The 18,575-nt window shown below is 50.0% G+C and overlaps 2 pseudogenes; one reads left to right on the top strand and one right to left on the bottom strand.

Moving 5' to 3' along the window:
* Positions 1 to 5,507: 5,507 nt before the first annotated feature.
* Positions 5,508 to 7,697, bottom strand: LOC100452081 (tubulin beta-8 chain-like; annotated as a pseudogene).
* Positions 7,698 to 14,664: 6,967 nt separating this feature from the next.
* LOC100455452 (tubulin beta-8 chain-like) lies at positions 14,665 to 16,836 on the top strand (annotated as a pseudogene).
* The last annotated feature ends 1,739 nt before the right edge of the window (positions 16,837 to 18,575 follow it).

Raw genomic sequence — 18,575 nt, 5'->3', positions numbered from 1 at the left:
ACCCCACATTTTCCTTCCACACTGCTCTAGCAGAGGTTATCCAGAAGGGCTGTACCCCTGCAGCAAATCTCTGCCTGGACATCCAGGCATTTCCATACATCCTCTGAAATCTAGGCAGAGGTTCCTAAACCCCAATTCTTGACTTCTACACACCTGCAGGCCCAACACCATGTGTAAGCCACCAAGGCTTGAGGCTTGTACCTCTGAAGAAATGGCCTGAACTGTACCTTGGTCCCTTTTTAGTCATGGTTGGAGTGACTGGGATGCAGGGCACCAAGTCCCAAGGCTGCACACTGCAGGGGGCCTCTAGACCTGGCCCAGGAAACCATTTTCTCCTCCCAGGCCTTTAGGCCTGTGATGGGAGGGGCTGCTGTGAAGGTCTCTGACATGCCTTGGAGACATTTTCCCCATTGTCTTGGTGATTAACATTCAGCTCCCTGTTGCTTATGCAAATTTCTGCTGTGGGCTTGAATTTCTCCCCAGAAAATGAGTTTTTTCTTTTCTACTGCATCATCAGGCTGCAAATTTTTCAAACTTTTATGTTCTACTTCCTCTTTATTTTGAGATGGAGTTTCACTCTCATCCCCCAGAATGGAGTACAATAGCGTGATCTCGGCTCACTGCAAACTCCACCTCCTGGGTTTAAGTGATTCTCCTGCCTCAGCCTCCTGAGTAGCTGGGATTACAGGTGCCTGCCACCATGCCTGGCTAATTTTTATATTGTTAGTAGAGACAGGGTTTCTCCATGTTGGTGAAGCTGGTCTTGAACTCCTGACCTCAAGTAATCCACCCACCTTGGCCTCCCAAAGTGCTAGGATTACAGGCATGAGCCACCATGCCTGGTCCCTCTGTGTCCTCTTGAATGTTTTGCTGTTTAGAAATTTTTTCTGCAATATACCCTAAATCATCTCTCTCAAGTTCAAAGTTCCACAAATCTCTAGGGCAGGGGCAAAGTGCCACCAGTTTCTTTGCATAGCAAGAGTGACCTTTACTGCAGTTCCCAACAAGATCCTCATCTCCATCTCAGACCACCTCAGCCTGGACCTTATTGTTCACATCACTATCAGCAATTTGGTCAAAGCCATTCAACAAGTCTCTAGGAAGTTCCAAACCTTCCAACATCTTCCTGTTTGCTAAGCTCTCCAAACTGTTCCAACCTCTGCCTGTTACCCAGCTCCAAAATCACTTCCACATTTTGGGGTGTGTTTACAGCAGCACCCCACTCCTGGGACCAATTTATTGTATTAGTCTGTCCTCACACTGCTAATAAAGACATACCTGAGACTAGGTAATTTATAAAGGAAAGGAGGTTTAATGGACTCACAGTTCCACATGGCTGAGAAGGCCACACAATCATGGCAGAAGGTGAAAGAGGAGCAAAGTCACACCTTACATGGCAGCAGGCATGAGAGAAGAGAGTGCCAAGTGAAGGGGGAAGCCCCTTATAAAACCATCAGATCTTGGGAAAACTCAGTCACTACCATGAGAACAGTACGGGGGAAACTGCCCCATGATTCAATTACCTCCACCTAGTCCCATCCTTGACACATGGGCTTTATCACAAATTAAGGTAAGATTTGTGTGGGGACACAGAGCCAAACCATATAACCCTATCCCCTAATTCTGGAACTAGATGGAGGAACATACGCATGCAGTTTCACCTGGAGAGATGAGATGGGGCAAGCAGAACAGTCTTGCCCAAATCATCCCATAAGCCTGGACCTTGAGCCCTCTCACATGCTGGCAGGCATGTATCATACCAAGAAAGGAGACTACGAGGGTACTGTATCTACCTGTATGCAGGCAGCTACGAAATACCTGAGCTGAGAATGTGACACATGAGAGGACAGAGTCAGTATGACCTTTACACAGTGACCTGGCTCAAAATTTCAGGCTTGCATTAACCAGGTGAGTTCCTCTTTCTCTCCAAGGTAGGTAAACTAGAGAGGTGAAGTGGGAGTTGGGGACAATTTTGGGTAGTATTTATTCTGTGTTCTAAATAAGAAAACCATAAATGCCCTCTTTCAGGGTCCAAATATTAGGTGAAAAAACCCTTTTGTCATCTCAGTCATGTACTGTGGACTCCAGCCAAGTAGTACACAAATGTTAATTTATACTTTCTCTCTGCATAGTGTGAGCTTTTTCAGTTTTATGATGTAGCTAATTAAGTCCTCTCATGTTACTAACTGGGGACCAGACTGCTGAATGTCACAACAGGTGGCTAGCATATCTGTGAAGGGCAGAAACTGGAGGAACAAACAGCTGGCAGAGGCCAGCTAGTAAGGACGCAGTGCCCGCTCCATAGAGGACTCAACACTTAAAAGACAAGATAAGCAAATGCCAGGCTGCCTCACTAGTCATGCCCCCAAATAAAAAGACAAAACTCTTCTACAGAATGTGTGTGTGTACACACCTAAATACATACACACAGCTACATGCAAAGGGAAAGGGCTTGGAAGAAACCAAATCTACCTCTGAACACCAGTTACTTCTGGGAAAGGGGCAGGTGAAGCCAACTGTCCCCATTACCTTTTAAACTGATGAGCCTGTGGTAACTTTGCACACTTTGGGTTATTACACACGCCCTGCAGAACTGAACCACCACCAACCATTTGCCCTGCAGAACTGAACCACCAAACACCACTTGCACAACTTTTCCTGATGCCAAATGACTTCCCTCAAAGTTCAGCCCCACCACCTGCCTCCCATGCAGGGGGCTACTGGCCTCCTGGGGTACAGTCCTGGTCCCATGTAGGGGGCCACTGGCCTCCTAGGGTACAGGCTTCCAGGCTAAATCCACCCCCACAGATTCCTGGTGAAACCAGTATGTGTCCAAGGGGCTTTCCCAAGCCTGGGCCATGTGCCCACCACAGAAATATGCCTGAACTTGCTCCCCTAGGACAGACTCCCTTTTCCTTCAGTTGGAATGAGGGGTAGGGAAGATTTCATGGTGTCTAGTAGAGGTTAGATATGCTGAATCTGATGTGCTGTCAGAGAAGCTCCCCGGAGTCAGGTGCATTCTCAGCACGTGGTGTGTGCTGCCCCTTCAAGCTGCAAGAATCCCAGAAGGCGGGTGCTACTGCAACCCCCATTTACAGGTAAGCAGAGGTCAGGTGATCTGCAGCAGGCCAAGAAGCTAAGAGGCCAACAGGCTGGATCTGCATTTCGCTTGCAGAGGCCCTGCCTGGCTGCCTGAGACTGCTCTTGAGACTCCTCCTGCCTCCTCCTCCTCTTCCCTCTGCAGTTACGCCAGCTTCTACCCACAGCTGTGCTCCAGGTGGGGAACATCTATGGGCACACCATGGCACAGCTGCTCAAAAACTGCAGTGTGTAGTAGAGCCCCTGCTTCATGCTGTCTCCCATGTCCAAGCCCAAGTTCATTAGGGCTTTAGCAAGACCAAGCTCCACTGAATTCCCTGATAGTAGATAATCCCTACAATCCCCTTTACATGGGTAAGCCACCAGGCCTTGGCCCTGCTCCCTCCTGGCCCCACCATTCTACCTCAATTGCTTACACGCTACCCTGTCTGTACTGTTTTGAAGCTCTACAAGAACGTTGAGATTCTGAGCTGCCTCCCACTGAAGGAGGGAAACCACCAGCAGCCACTAGGTTCTGCTTTCTGGAAGCTTCATGCCCCTTCCCCCATGGCCCACCATGCTAGCCAGGCTGGAAGGGGGACTCCTGAGACTTGAGAAACCCAGAACTGCAGGTGGCATATGAAAAAAAGGCCCCTAAGAGGACCACTCCCATCCATGAAGCCCCAGGTGGAACCAGGTAATGGGGAAATACACAGGAGCCAAGCCTGGGCCCCACTCAGACCCAGGTGGGAACTGCAGCAGTGACTTGCCCCCTCTGCCACTCTGGCTGTACCACTACAGGAGGGAGGAACATCTGACACCACCCATGAGTGGAGACACTAGGCGTGGGCAGCTTCCAGTGGTTGCTGCAGCTGAACCTTCCCAACCGGATCCATGTAAGGCCATCTCAGGTGGGTGCAGGCCTGGGCTGCGCTAGGCAAGGACACCCCTCAGAGGGTGAGAGCCAGTGAGGAGGGCTGTCACAGAGGCCCCTTTTCCTGCTCTGAGAACAGGTTGGGGCAGTAAGGGGGACTTCTCTCACCTCCTAGCTGCTTCCAGAAGCCCATCTTTTCTGAAGATGAGACACTCTCCTGCTTGCCTGTTCCCATTTGGCTTCAAGAGGCAGTTGCCAGCATTTAGGGAAAAGGAAATGAGCCTCACCTGCCTTCCTGATGCATCTGAGGCAGGTGGGTAGGCCTAGGGGAAGGTCAAGAGGATCTGGGGTAGGACCTAAACGTCTGCCCAACCCCAGGCTATGCTGGCTTCATCTTCCCAATCTACCTGTGTGAGGGGGTGAGTTACCAAGAGAGTATCACACAGGCCATGGGTGAGTTCTACAACAGCCAGGTAGAAGAGCATTGTCCTGGGTGTGCTCCTGAGCACCCAGCTCACACCTATCTTATTTGACAGCTTCCCTGAGGCAGGCCTTGAAGTCCAGGCTCCCTGAGAGGCCTGGGAAAGAGGCTGTGGCTCAAGGGCCTGACCCCAAAGGTGCGACTTCCACCTCTCTCATCCTGACAGCCTTGTATTCTCCCTCTGCTTTGAAGCAGGCGATAGGGGAGACAAGAGGCAGTGTACATTAACCACTGTTCCAGAGTGCCATCCCTCCAACCTGGGGCAGGACAGACCCCTGCACGGGCATTTTCCTCACTGGTTGCCAGATTCCCAGTTCCTGTTCAGAAACTGCACCTGTGCCCTGGAGAGACTGCACTGAGCACACAGGCCCAGCGACCATATGTACAGCCCCCAGGGCCTAATTCCCTTCTACATGGGACCTAATTCCCTTCTACATGCATGTGAATACACAGTGGGCTTGATTCTGGCCAACTAGTCTCTGCCCCTGCCAGATATCCATGTGCTGAAATGATTGGGGGAAGAGGTCACACTGACACACCCAGACTATCATGGGGAAGGGGTAGCTGGGGCTCTATTTGACCACCTTTTACTGCCGGTTCAGGACAAGCTGTGTTACTACATTATCTCCAAGTTCCCACCTTGGGGTAGAATTGCCCAACACTTTTAGAAGTGGGTGGCGGTGCGGTGGGCAGCACTGGCCACTTTTAAGTTACAAACAGAGGCCAGCTGGTCCTGTGGAGGAGAAGCCAGGCTTTCCTTCAGGAAGCAGGTTCCCTACTAAGCAGATAACCAAGGCCCAGGGCAGCCTCATGCTCCTGTGAAGCATGCCTGCCATGTCCATAGCCCATACTGATCCCGCCAGGAACCACTGGAATGCTTGTTCCTTGGCATAGAAGCCCAAGTCAGCTGCAACCTTGCAGCACAATTACACACATCTGCCAGCAGTACCCAGAGGGCCTATAGAAAGTGCAGGTGAAAGCAGATGCTAAGAGAATGCTCTATTAGGCAAAACCACATACTATGAAAAGGCTTTAAAACACAACAGGAGAAGATGTGAAGACACAAACAAGTGCCTAGTGACACATGGCTATCAGAACACACGATAAGAACCCACACCGCTTTCCTACTTTACCCAGAAAAGGCAGGCTCCAGGCCACCTCCTCCTCCTCAGCTGTGGCGTCCTGGTACTGCTGATAGACAGCAGGTCGTTCATGTTGCTCTCGGACTCAGTGAACTCCATCACGTCCATGCCCTCGCCCGTGTACCAGTGCAGGAAGGCCTGGAACACACTTGAACAGCTCCCGGATGGCCATGTTGTTGCCAATGCAGGTGGCCATTTTTAGCCCCTTGGGTGGCATGGCACAGATAGCCGTTTTCACATTGTGAGGGAGCTAATCAGCAAAGTAGCTGCTGTTCTTATTTTGAATATTGAATATTTGCTCATCCACCTCCCTCATGGACACACAACCTCTGAAAATGGCAGGCACCGTTAGGTAGTGGCCATGACGGGGCTCACAGGCAACAATCATTCTTAGCATCAAAGATCTGCTGGGTGATCTCAGCCACAGTCAGGGCCCGGTACTGCTGGCTGCCATGGCTGGTCAGTGGGGTAAAGCCAGGCATGAAGAAGTGCAGCCAGGAAACTAAGATCACGTTCGTGACCAGCCTTCCCAGATCAGTATTCAGCTGGCCTGGGAAGCACAGGCACGTGGGGACCCCACTCTTGGTAGCAGACACCAGGTGATTCAGGTCACCGTAGGTGGGTGTGGGCAGTTTTAGGGTTTTGGAACAGATGTCATACAGAACTACAGAGCTTCACTATCAATGCAAAAGGTCTCATCTGCATTTTCTATGAGCTGGTGGACTGAGAAGGTGGCATTGTAGGGCTCCACCATGGTGTCTGACACCTTGGGCAAAGGCAGAACACTGAATGTGTTTATGATCCTGTCTGGGTACTCCTCCCAGATCTTACTGATGAGAAGGGTACCCATCCCAGACCCAGTACCCCCACCCAGGGAGTGGGTAAGCTGGAAACCCTGCAGTCAGTCACAGCTCTCAGATTCTTTTTTCACAACATCCATCACCGACTCCTTCAGCTCTGCACCTTCTGTGTAGTACCCCTTGGCCCAGTTGTTCCCGGCCCCACATTGACCTGGTAAGACAGTACAGCAAGTCACTGGATGGTCAGATATACAGTCATCAGGGGTCACCACAATGCAAAAAAGGACCAAGTATCACATGTGAGGTGAAAGCACCATTCACCCTGCAGGTGGAGCAGGTGGACCTCCCTCCCCCAAAGCTGAAGGACAGCAGCCTCCCCTGTTAGAAATTAAGTCAGGAGCCGAACCTGAGACAGCCTAACAACAGACCTCGCTGCAGGTGGCTCCTGCCCATCCCCGAGGAAAGCAGCAGCCACTGCCCCCAGCCCAGCTCCCTGCAGAAAGATTGCATCAGCAGCTCGTCTCAGGCAGACAGCCGGGCCTTCCTCCCAAAGCCCGTTTAGGAGAAGGAGATTGAGCGACTCAGGGTAGGAGGGTGTTCAGGGGCCCTAGCTCCACGGTTCCCACAGCGATGACCTTGGGGCACTCTTTGAATTTGAGCTGCCCTGGCTAAGGAGCCGCACTCCAGTCCTCACCCGCAGCTCACCGAAGATGAAGTCGTCCGGCCTGAAGATCCTCCCGAAGGGCGCTGAGCACACAGAGTCGATGGTGCCCGGCTCCAGATCCACAAGCACAGGGCGGGGCACGTACCCGCCACCTGAGGGGGGCGGGAGGGCATCAGCGAGGGGAGGGCAGCCATTCCCAGCAGGGCGGCGGGGAAAGGACAGGGGTCTCACCGCTGGCCTCGTTGTAGTACACGTTGATGCGCTCCAGCTGCAGGTCCCTGTCCCCGTGGTAGGTGCCAGCAGAGTCGATGGCATGTTCATCAGAGATCACCTCCCAGAACTGCAAGAGACACGAGGGGTCAAACAGGCCAGGGCTGAGTCACGGAGACCAGGGAGCCCGAGGCTCCCCAGCCCCTCTCCTACCCCCACCCCCAGGCCGCTGGATCCCTGGGGGTCCGCCCTGGCTGCCTAGCCAGCCACCCAGCTCCACCACGTCCCAGGCGGGGAGCCCAGGGGCCGCAATACAGCCCCAGCCGCTGCCAACATCTTCCTGGGCCACCCGGCAGGCCCGCGCTGGGCCCTCAGAGCCCCAGCCACCAACCTTGGCGCCGATCTGGTTCCCGCACTGCCCGGTCTCCCATAGCACTATCTCCCTCATGGCCACTGCGGGACTAGGGCGGCAGGAGAAACGCGAGAAGGAGCAGACGCGCAGCGACAGGGCCAGTGCTCCGCCAACGCTAAAATAACCCCGCGCCCACCTCCCCCAGCCTCAGATTGGGCTCCCAGAATAAGCAACAGCTTTACCTCCACACAGGTGTACCCACCTGTGACTCCCTTGGCGTTCAAGGTCTGTTGGAGAGCTCAGGTGGCCTTGCTGTGGTCCTTTCCACGTTGGGAAAAGCTGGTCAGCTGGAGAACTTCCTCCCATGTCTTTAGTAAGACTAAATCCCTAGCTGAGCTGAAACGGAATTTTCCTCCCGTGTGGGAGGGGAAGCCTTTTGTTTCCCTATTCACAGAGTGCCTTTGCACCTGTCCTACATTGATGACATATTTTTGTAATTGATAAGCCCTTTTCTATTAGGAGATCTGTGGTTAGGAAAGGCCTTCCGTATGTTAACTCAACAGGATGTAATTGTAAGTTTTCCTTTGGAGCAGCTCAAACCCGGAGTAAGCTATGGGTGTTAGAGATAGGCCTCTGACTTAGCTAGAGTCTTCTTTAGAGTATGATTAACCCTTTCACCTTTCCAGAGGACTGCGGTCTCCATGCAGAGTGAAGGTGATATTGGATTCCTAAAGCTGAGGATAGCTGTTGGGAGATGCCTGCTGTGAAAGATGGGCCATTGTCACTTTGCAGGCCTTTGGATGACCCAAAAGGAGGAATTATTTCTTCTGGTAAACACTTGTCAGATAGGGTGGGGGAATGCCTGGATCTAACCAGTGAATGTATCAGTAAGCATTAGCAAATATTTGAATCTCCTGCAGAAAGGCATCTGAGTAAATTAGAGTTGCCAGTCCTCACCTGGATAGGTTCCTCAATGTTGGACAGGTTCAACTGGAGGAGGAGAAAATTGCTGGCTCTTTGGGTTATTTCAGACACAGAGCTCACAGGGCTGAGTCACCTGTTTTAGTGTCTTGAAAAGATTTATCCCCATAAACAAATGAGACATTAACTGAAGCAAAGAATCCCTTCTAGGGTGGAAAGAATCATGAAAGTGCTTAATTATTTTCCTACAATTGGTACTCGGCGTTAGTAATTTATTACCATCAATCAGCCAGCCAGAGGGATCCTGGACTGAACTGCAATCCCTGGCCCATTTTTGTTCTTCTTCAGAGTTTTCTGGCCCAGCTCTATGTATGCTGAGCAGCATGCCCATAAGCTTCATTGGCCCTTTCAGTGCAGTGGCCTTGGCTGCCACATCTGTGAGGGCATTTCCTTTTACACGGTCAGTCTCTCTTATGATGTCCTCTGCAATGAATTACAGTCACTTTTTTTTTTTTTTTTTTGAAATTCACTCCTGTTCGAAATGTATTCAAATACAAATACATCATACATTTTTATGAAAAGTACAAAATAAAATTTACTTGATTTCCTGAGTTTGTAAGCACAAACATAGCAATACTATAAATGGCAAGTATTCTCTAAGAGCATATTATGAAGGAAACATAGTAAAGGCCTTCCAAATTTGACAATGATCCCCAAAACTTATATGACATTACAAATACCGAGTACTGAAGTTAAAAGAAACTTTTAAAACTATCAACAAAAATTGTTCTGATTAACAATACTGAAGAAAAGACTGAATTATATTTCTATGCTTGCTAAAAAAGAGATATCACCAACTGAAATATGATAGGGTGATCAAAGAGTATATGGTCCACATACTTAGAAATAAGTATCACAGTAGGACAATAATGTAAAAGTATGTTATTTCTTTATTATTATTATTATACTTTAAGTTCTAGGGTAAAAAAAAAGAAAAAAAATTTAAACAAAAATATGTTATTTCTCTGTCACAGAAAATATGTCATAATTTAGTGGCTTTGGAAAGAGGGAGTTGCTAGGGTTAGATTTAAGTACAATAACATAGTGAAAGACATTATCTTGAGCACCAGTAGCTAAAAATCACATTTTATTGGAAAGTAAAGCACTCATCAATCATCACTAATTAGATATACTATAGCACTATCACCTCAGTGCTACAGTATATCTAACTAGTTTTGTTGTTGTTGTTATTGTGGTTTTTGATGTATAAATACAGACCTTTCCTGAGTTGTTGCCTATAATAAAGGAGTTGATTATAAGAACATTCGGGACTAGCACCAAAACCAAAAAATCTGTCAGGAACCAAGGCAACTCTAGGAAACCCTGGTTTCTGTCTTGGAATAAGCCAGCTCCATGGCTGTGAAATCTTCGAATTTTCTTTTTTATATTTTTGATAATAAAATGCATCATTTTTGAAAGCTATGGCATACAGTATTCTAAAATGAAGACTTTAAAATAAAGGTAAAGTAGCTGGGTGCGGTGGTTCACACCTGTAATCCCAGCACTTTCAGAGGCCGAGGCGGGTAGATCACTTGAGGTCAGGAGTTCGAGACCAGCCTGGCCAACATGGTGAAACTCTGTCTCTACAAAAAATACAAAAGTCAGCCAGAAATGGTGACACGTGTCTGTAATCCCAGCTACTTGGGAGGCTGAGAGTCAAGAAAATCGCTTCAACCCAGGAGGCAGAGGTTGCAGTGAGCTGAGATCATGCTACTGCCCTCCAGTCTGGGTGACAGAGCAAGAATTTGCCTCTGGGCCACTGTGCCTTGGGTATAAATCAATGTGCCCTCTGTAAGGTCAGCCACTACCAAAGGGAATGCACTGTGCTTCCAAGAGAGCCAACATCAGAGCCCAGGAGACCCAAAAGTGGTAGGGCCTGATACTTCCTGCCTCCGCTCCCACTGGACTATTAGCCATTGAGAGGTGAAGGAACCTCAAGTTACTCTTAAAGTGGCAGGTAGGAGTATTAACTTCTTATTAGGTATCGGAGCAGATGACTCCGTCCTGATTCAATACGATGGGCTCCTGTCTTCTCATGATGGACAAGTCTGAAAACACTGCTTTTCTTGTCTTCTAAGTTGTTCTCCAGGGCCTCTGGTCTTCTCACCTGCCTTTCTAGTATTGTCTGAACGCCTGACCTCTCACTGGGGAGAGATTTATTGACTCCAGTGACCAAGCCATGGTGACCTTCACAGATCATAAAGCAGAGAAAGTGTGACTTCTATTCCTGACCCCTTAGGGGAAAAAAAGAAGTTAAGGATGAGCTGTCACATTTACCACCTGAGGTGTTCTCTCAAGTAAATCCTGAGGTTTGGGCCACACAGGCTCTGGGAAACACACTAAACACCTCCCTCATTCAAATCCAACTTCGGCTTAGTGCTCCTCGCCCTTGGAAGAGACAATACACTTTAAGGCAAGAAGCATGAGGGGAAATTCAACCCCTTATTGCCAAATTCTTGCCGTATGACTTATTAAGGCCATGAGAGTCTCCTTACAATACTCCCATGTTACCAGATCAAAAGCCTAATCTGGCAAGTACAGATTTGTCAGAAACCTTAGAGCATTAATAAATACAGCTGTTTTCTCCATACACCCCATTGTCCCCAATCCTTACCCAAGTCCCAGGGAATCCAAGCTGCTGTACATTCTTAGTTCTGAAAGACACATTTTTCTGCATCTCAGGGTATCCAGATTCACAATATGTTTGCCTTTGAATGGACTGATCCAGATGCTCATTCAACCTCAAAACTAACCTGGACAGTCCTCTCTGAAGGGTTCTGGGATAGCCCCCACTTATTTGAAAATGCCCTAGCTAAGGACTTAAGAAATCTACAATTGCAAACAGGCACCATTATTCAGTATCTAGGTGACTTACTCATTGCTAGCCCAACTAAAGAGGACTCGGATAATAATACTATTAAACTGATAAATTTCCTGGGAACTAGCAGATATAGGGTATCACCATACAGAGCTCAGATTTTGACTCAACGGCTAAATATTTGGAATCTGTATTCACCTCTGGAACTGATCAACATCCCTAGAAGTAAAAAACTCTTTTAGTCATTCAAGAGTCGCAGTCCAACAAATGACTGTGGGCCTTTTTAGGGGATGGCTGGGTACTGCTGCTTATGGGTACCCAGATTTGGATGTGTAGCCAAGCATTTAAGTGATACACTAAAAGGGAAAGATTTAAAACTCCTTGAATGTAATGAGAACTGCAAGCAAAACTTCAATACTCTCAAAGAGAAATTGGGCTCTGCTGCAGCTGTGGGAGTCCCCAAGTTGGATGAACCATTTTATCTTTATGTGGCCAAAAAGCAAGGCATAGGCCCTGGGTAATCTTGTCCCAAAACTGGGGAACATTCCAAGGACTGTAGCATACTTTTCTAAGCAGATAGATCAGGTGGTCTCAGGGTGGCCTGGATGTCTTAGAGCTGTTGCTGCTGCAACTTTTCTAGTAGGCAAAGCTAATGAACTAACATGAGGACAGCACCTAAAGGTTTTTGACCCCACATCAAGGGAAGGTGGTCCTAGAAGCTAAAGGGCACCAGTGGATAATAGGAGAACATTCATTAAAGTATCAGGCCTTATTGCTAGACACTCCAGATATAACCCTTAAAGCATGCCAAACCATAAATCCAGCTACTTATCTGCCAGGGTCCACAAGTGCTCCCAACCTTTCCGGCATACAGGTTGTATTAGTCTGTTCTCGTGCTGCTAATAAAGACATGCCTGAGACTGGGTAATTTATAAAGGAAAGGGGTTCAATTGACTGACAGTTCCACATGGCTAGGGAGGCCTCACAATCATGGCAGAAGGCAAATGAGGAGCAAAATCACATCTCTTACATGGCAGCAGGCAAAAAGAGCTTGTGTAGGGAAACTCCCATTTATAAAACCATCAGGTATAATCCCAGCACTTTGGGAGGCCGAGGTGGGTGGATCGCCTGAGGTCAGGAGTTCGAGACCAGCCTGGCCAACATGGTGAAACCCCGTCTCTACTAAAAATACAAAAATTGGCCAGGCGTGGTGGTGGGCGCCTGTAATCCCAGCTACTCGGGAGGCTGAGACAGGAGGATCACTTGAACCCAGGAGACAGAGGTTGCAGTGAGCCGAGATCGTGCCACTGCACTGCAGCCTGGGCAACAGAGCAAGACTATGTCTCAAAAAATAAAAAAATAAATAAAAATAAAACCATCAGATCTCATGGGCTTATTTGCTGTCACAAGAACAGCGTGGGAAAGACCCGCCCCCTGATTCAATTACCTCCCACTGGGTCTCTCCCACGACACACGGGAATTATGGGAGCTACAATTCAAGATAAGATTTAACAGCCAAACCATGTCACGGGTTATGAAACAAATTTATTCTAGCAGGCCAGACTTAAGAGAGATGAGCCCCTTGACCATCCCAAGGAAGAGTGGTTAGGAGATGCAAGTTGTCGTATGCATCAGGAAAACAGGAGGGCTAGGTATGCTGTTATTAGTCGGCACAAGATAATCAAGGCGCAAGCCTTGCTGGCCTCTACCTCAGCTCAAAAAGCTGACTCAATTAAACTTACCAGAGCCCTGTAGTTGGGAAAGGACTTAAAAGTTAACGTTTACACTGATTCCAAGTATGATTTTTTAGTGCTTCATGCTTATGCTGCAATTTGGAATGGGTAGGGACTCCTGACCACCAAGGGCTTTTCCATACATTACTCAGATTTTGAGCATGTTAGAATGCTGCTTTGCCGCCAAAAAAAAAAAAAAAAAAGTGACTGTAATTCATTGCAGAGGACATCATAAGAGAGACTGACCGTGTAAAAGGAAATGCCCTCACAGATGTGGCAGCCAAGGCCACTGCACTGAAAGGGCCAATGAAGCTTATGGGCATGCTGCTCAGCATACATAGAGCTGGGCCAGAAAACTCTGAAGAAGAACAAAAATGGGCCAGGGATTGCAGTTCAGTCCAGGATCCCTCTGGCTGGCTGATTGATGGTAATAAATTACTAACGCCGAGTACCAATTGTAGGAAAATAATTAAGCACTTTCATGATTCTTTCCACCCTAGAAGGGATTCTTTGCTTCAGTTAATGTCTCATTTGTTTATGGGGATAAATCTTTTCAAGACACTAAAACAGGTGACTCAGCCCTGTGAGCTCTGTGTCTGAAATAACCCAAAGAGCCAGCAATTTTCTCCTCCTCCAGTTGAACCTGTCCAACATTGAGGAACCTATCCAGGTGAGGACTGGCAACTCTAATTTACTCAGATGCCTTTCTGCAGGAGATTCAAATATTTGCTAATGCTTACTGATACATTCACTGGTTAGATCCAGGCATTCCCCCACCCTATCTGACAAGTGTTTACCAGAAGAAATAATTCCTCCTTTTGGGTCATCCAAAGGCCTGCAAAGTGACAATGGCCCATCTTTCACAGCAGGCATCTCCCAACAGCTATCCTCAGCTTTAGGAATCCAATATCACCTTCACTCTGCATGGAGACCGCAGTCCTCTGGAAAGGTGAAAGGGTTAATCATACTCTAAAGAAGACTCTAGCTAAGTCAGAGGCCTATCTCTAACACCCATAGCTTACTCCGGGTTTGAGCTGCTCCAAAGGAAAACTTACAATTACATCCTGTTGAGTTAACATACGGAAGGCCTTTCCTAACCACAGATCTCCTAATAGAAAAGGGCTTATCAATTACAAAAATATGTCATCAATGTAGGACAGGTGCAAAGGCACTCTGTGAATAGGGAAACAAAAGGCTTCCCCTCCCACACGGGAGGAAAATTCCGTTTCAGCTCAGCTAGGGATTTAGTCTTACTAAAGACATGGGAGGAAGTTCTCCAGCTGACCAGCTTTTCCCAACGTGGAAAGGACCACAGCAAGGCCACCTGAGCTCTCCAACAGACCTTGAATGCCAAGGGAGTCACAGGTGGGTACACCTGTGTGGAGGTAAAGCTGTTGCTTATTCTGGGAGCCCAATCTGAGGCTGGGGGAGGTGGGCGCGGGGTTATTTTAGCGTTGGCGGAGCACTGGCCCTGTCGCTGCGCGTCTGCTCCTTCTCGCGTTTCTCCTGCCGCCCTAGTCCCGCAGTGGCCATGAGGGAGATAGTGCTATGGGAGACCGGGCAGTGCGGGAACCAGATCGGCGCCAAGGTTGGTGGCTGGGGCTCTGAGGGCCCAGCGCGGGCCTGCCGGGTGGCCCAGGAAGATGTTGGCAGCGGCTGGGGCTGTATTGCGGCCCCTGGGCTCCCCGCCTGGGACGTGGTGGAGCTGGGTGGCTGGCTAGGCAGCCAGGGCGGACCCCCAGGGATCCAGCGGCCTGGGGGTGGGGGTAGGAGAGGGGCTGGGGAGCCTCGGGCTCCCTGGTCTCCGTGACTCAGCCCTGGCCTGTTTGACCCCTCGTGTCTCTTGCAGTTCTGGGAGGTGATCTCTGATGAACATGCCATCGACTCTGCTGGCACCTACCACGGGGACAGGGACCTGCAGCTGGAGCGCATCAACGTGTACTACAACGAGGCCAGCGGTGAGACCCCTGTCCTTTCCCCGCCGCCCTGCTGGGAATGGCTGCCCTCCCCTCGCTGATGCCCTCCCGCCCCCCTCAGGTGGCGGGTACGTGCCCCGCCCTGTGCTTGTGGATCTGGAGCCGGGCACCATCGACTCTGTGTGCTCAGCGCCCTTCGGGAGGATCTTCAGGCCGGACGACTTCATCTTCGGTGAGCTGCGGGTGAGGACTGGAGTGCGGCTCCTTAGCCAGGGCAGCTCAAATTCAAAGAGTGCCCCAAGGTCATCGCTGTGGGAACCGTGGAGCTAGGGCCCCTGAACACCCTCCTACCCTGAGTCGCTCAATCTCCTTCTCCTAAACGGGCTTTGGGAGGAAGGCCCGGCTGTCTGCCTGAGACGAGCTGCTGATGCAATCTTTCTGCAGGGAGCTGGGCTGGGGGCAGTGGCTGCTGCTTTCCTCGGGGATGGGCAGGAGCCACCTGCAGCGAGGTCTGTTGTTAGGCTGTCTCAGGTTCGGCTCCTGACTTAATTTCTAACAGGGGAGGCTGCTGTCCTTCAGCTTTGGGGGAGGGAGGTCCACCTGCTCCACCTGCAGGGTGAATGGTGCTTTCACCTCACATGTGATACTTGGTCCTTTTTTGCATTGTGGTGACCCCTGATGACTGTATATCTGACCATCCAGTGACTTGCTGTACTGTCTTACCAGGTCAATGTGGGGCCGGGAACAACTGGGCCAAGGGGTACTACACAGAAGGTGCAGAGCTGAAGGAGTCGGTGATGGATGTTGTGAAAAAAGAATCTGAGAGCTGTGACTGACTGCAGGGTTTCCAGCTTACCCACTCCCTGGGTGGGGGTACTGGGTCTGGGATGGGTACCCTTCTCATCAGTAAGATCTGGGAGGAGTACCCAGACAGGATCATAAACACATTCAGTGTTCTGCCTTTGCCCAAGGTGTCAGACACCATGGTGGAGCCCTACAATGCCACCTTCTCAGTCCACCAGCTCATAGAAAATGCAGATGAGACCTTTTGCATTGATAGTGAAGCTCTGTAGTTCTGTATGACATCTGTTCCAAAACCCTAAAACTGCCCACACCCACCTACGGTGACCTGAATCACCTGGTGTCTGCTACCAAGAGTGGGGTCCCCACGTGCCTGTGCTTCCCAGGCCAGCTGAATACTGATCTGGGAAGGCTGGTCACGAACGTGATCTTAGTTTCCTGGCTGCACTTCTTCATGCCTGGCTTTACCCCACTGACCAGCCATGGCAGCCAGCAGTACCGGGCCCTGACTGTGGCTGAGATCACCCAGCAGATCTTTGATGCTAAGAATGATTGTTGCCTGTGAGCCCCGTCATGGCCACTACCTAACGGTGCCTGCCATTTTCAGAGGTTGTGTGTCCATGAGGGAGGTGGATGAGCAAATATTCAATATTCAAAATAAGAACAGCAGCTACTTTGCTGATTAGCTCCCTCACAATGTGAAAACGGCTATCTGTGCCATGCCACCCAAGGGGCTAAAAATGGCCACCTGCATTGGCAACAACATGGCCATCCGGGAGCTGTTCAAGTGTGTTCCAGGCCTTCCTGCACTGGTACACGGGCGAGGGCATGGACGTGATGGAGTTCACTGAGTCCGAGAGCAACATGAACGACCTGCTGTCTATCAGCAGTACCAGGACGCCACAGCTGAGGAGGAGGAGGTGGCCTGGAGCCTGCCCTTTCTGGTTAAAGGTGGGAAGTGGTGTGGATTCTCTAGTGTGTTCTGATAGCCATGTGTCACTAGGCACTTGTTTGTGTCTTCACATCTCCTCCTGTTGCATTTTAAAGCCTTTTTATACTATGTGGTTTTGCCTGAGAAAAGCATCCCAAGTTTCTGGAGTCCCCCTTCCAGCCTGGCAAGCATGGTGGGTAGTTGGGGAAGGACATTAAGCTTACAGGCAGCACAACCTATCTGGGTATGTTCTCTACCCCTGGTGGCTCCTGGTTGTTTACCACTCTGGGTGACAGTCGGCTTAGGATCTTAACATTCTTGTAGGACTTCAGAACTGTACAGACAGGGGCCCAGGAGGGAGCAGGGGCTGGGACTGGCAGCTAACCAGTGTAGTGCAGGTCATAGGGCTCAGTTTGGTCTCAGCGGGGAATTCAGGGAAGCTTGGGTTTGCTGAAACAGCATCTGGTTTCACCTCCAACTTCTTTCTCTAGGCCCTCTGGGTGCTGCTGCCAGATGGGCATAGTGGTCCTGCAAGGCTGCAGCTATCTTGGTCTTATATGCCCAGGAACAAGCATTCCAGTTGCTCCAGGGTGGTGGGGTGGTCGGCATGGGCTTTGGACATGGCAGACAGGCTTCACACGAACTTGGGGGTGCCCTGGGCCTTGGGCATCTACTTGGTGGGAAAGCTGTTCCTGAAGGCAAGCCGCGGCTTATCCCATGTACTGAACTCCGAGGGGACTAGCTGGCCTTCTGTTTCTGGAACTTTAAAAGTGGCCAGTGATCCTGGTGGACAATGTCCCCAAAGCCCCACCTCCGAGTAGGGATATGGTCAGACAGCTGGCCCTGAACCAGCAATGAAGGGTGGGCAAGTAGAGCCTCAGCCACCCCCTCACCACGATGGGTTGGGTGTGTCCGTGTGGCCTCATTTTCTTCATGAGGAGGGCATGGGGTATCTGACAGGGAATAGTGGGCAGGAATCAAGCCCACCATGTACTCACATGCAGTGAAACCCATGTAGAAAGGGATAGGCCCTGGGGGCTGTAGATGTGGTTGCTGGGTCTGTATACTCTGGGCAGTCTCTAAAGGCACAGACGGGGTTTCTCAACAGGACGTGGGGAGACAGGCAGGTGCTCACAAGTGCTGCTTCCCCCAGCTGGCAACTAGTGAGGAGAAAAATGCCCGAGTGGAGGTCTGACCTGCCTCAGTCTGGAGGGCTGATGCCCTCTGGAAAGATGGCTAATGCACAGTCTTCTGTCTCCCTGTCCCCTGCTCCAAAGTTTCAGAGCAAAAATGATCCAAGATTGTCAGGATGAGACTGGCAAGGGTGGCACCTTTGGTGATAGGCCCTTTAGCTCAGCAGAGTCTCTTCCCCAGCTTCTCAGGGAGCCTGGACTTCAAGATCTGCTTTGGGGAAGCTTCAAATAAGAGACGTGTGTGTGTGAGTTGGGTGCTGGGCAGCATACCAGGACAGTTCTCTTCTACCTGGCTCTTGTAGAACTCATCCATGGCCTGTGTGATGACTTCTTGGTATCTCCCCCCTGCATCACACAGATAGACAAGATGAAGCCAGCAGAGCCTGGGGGTGGGCAGAAGAACCGGTTCTATTCCAGGTCCCCTGGGCATACCCACTTACCTCCGATGTGTCAGGGAAAATGGGTGAGGCTCCTTTCTTTTTGTTCTCTGAATGTTGGCAATGGCCTATTGGGGACAAATGGGAACAGGCAGGCAGAGTGCCTCATCTTGAAAGACATGGCTCCTGGAAGGAGTGGGAGAGGTCCCCATACTCCCCGAACC

The sequence above is a fragment of the Pongo abelii genome, chromosome 1 (genome assembly GCF_028885655.2).
Source record: "Pongo abelii isolate AG06213 chromosome 1, NHGRI_mPonAbe1-v2.0_pri, whole genome shotgun sequence".
NCBI lineage: Eukaryota > Metazoa > Chordata > Mammalia > Primates > Hominidae > Pongo > Pongo abelii.
Note: the sequence above shows the minus strand (reverse complement) of the source record. Positions and strands in the feature narration are given on the sequence as shown.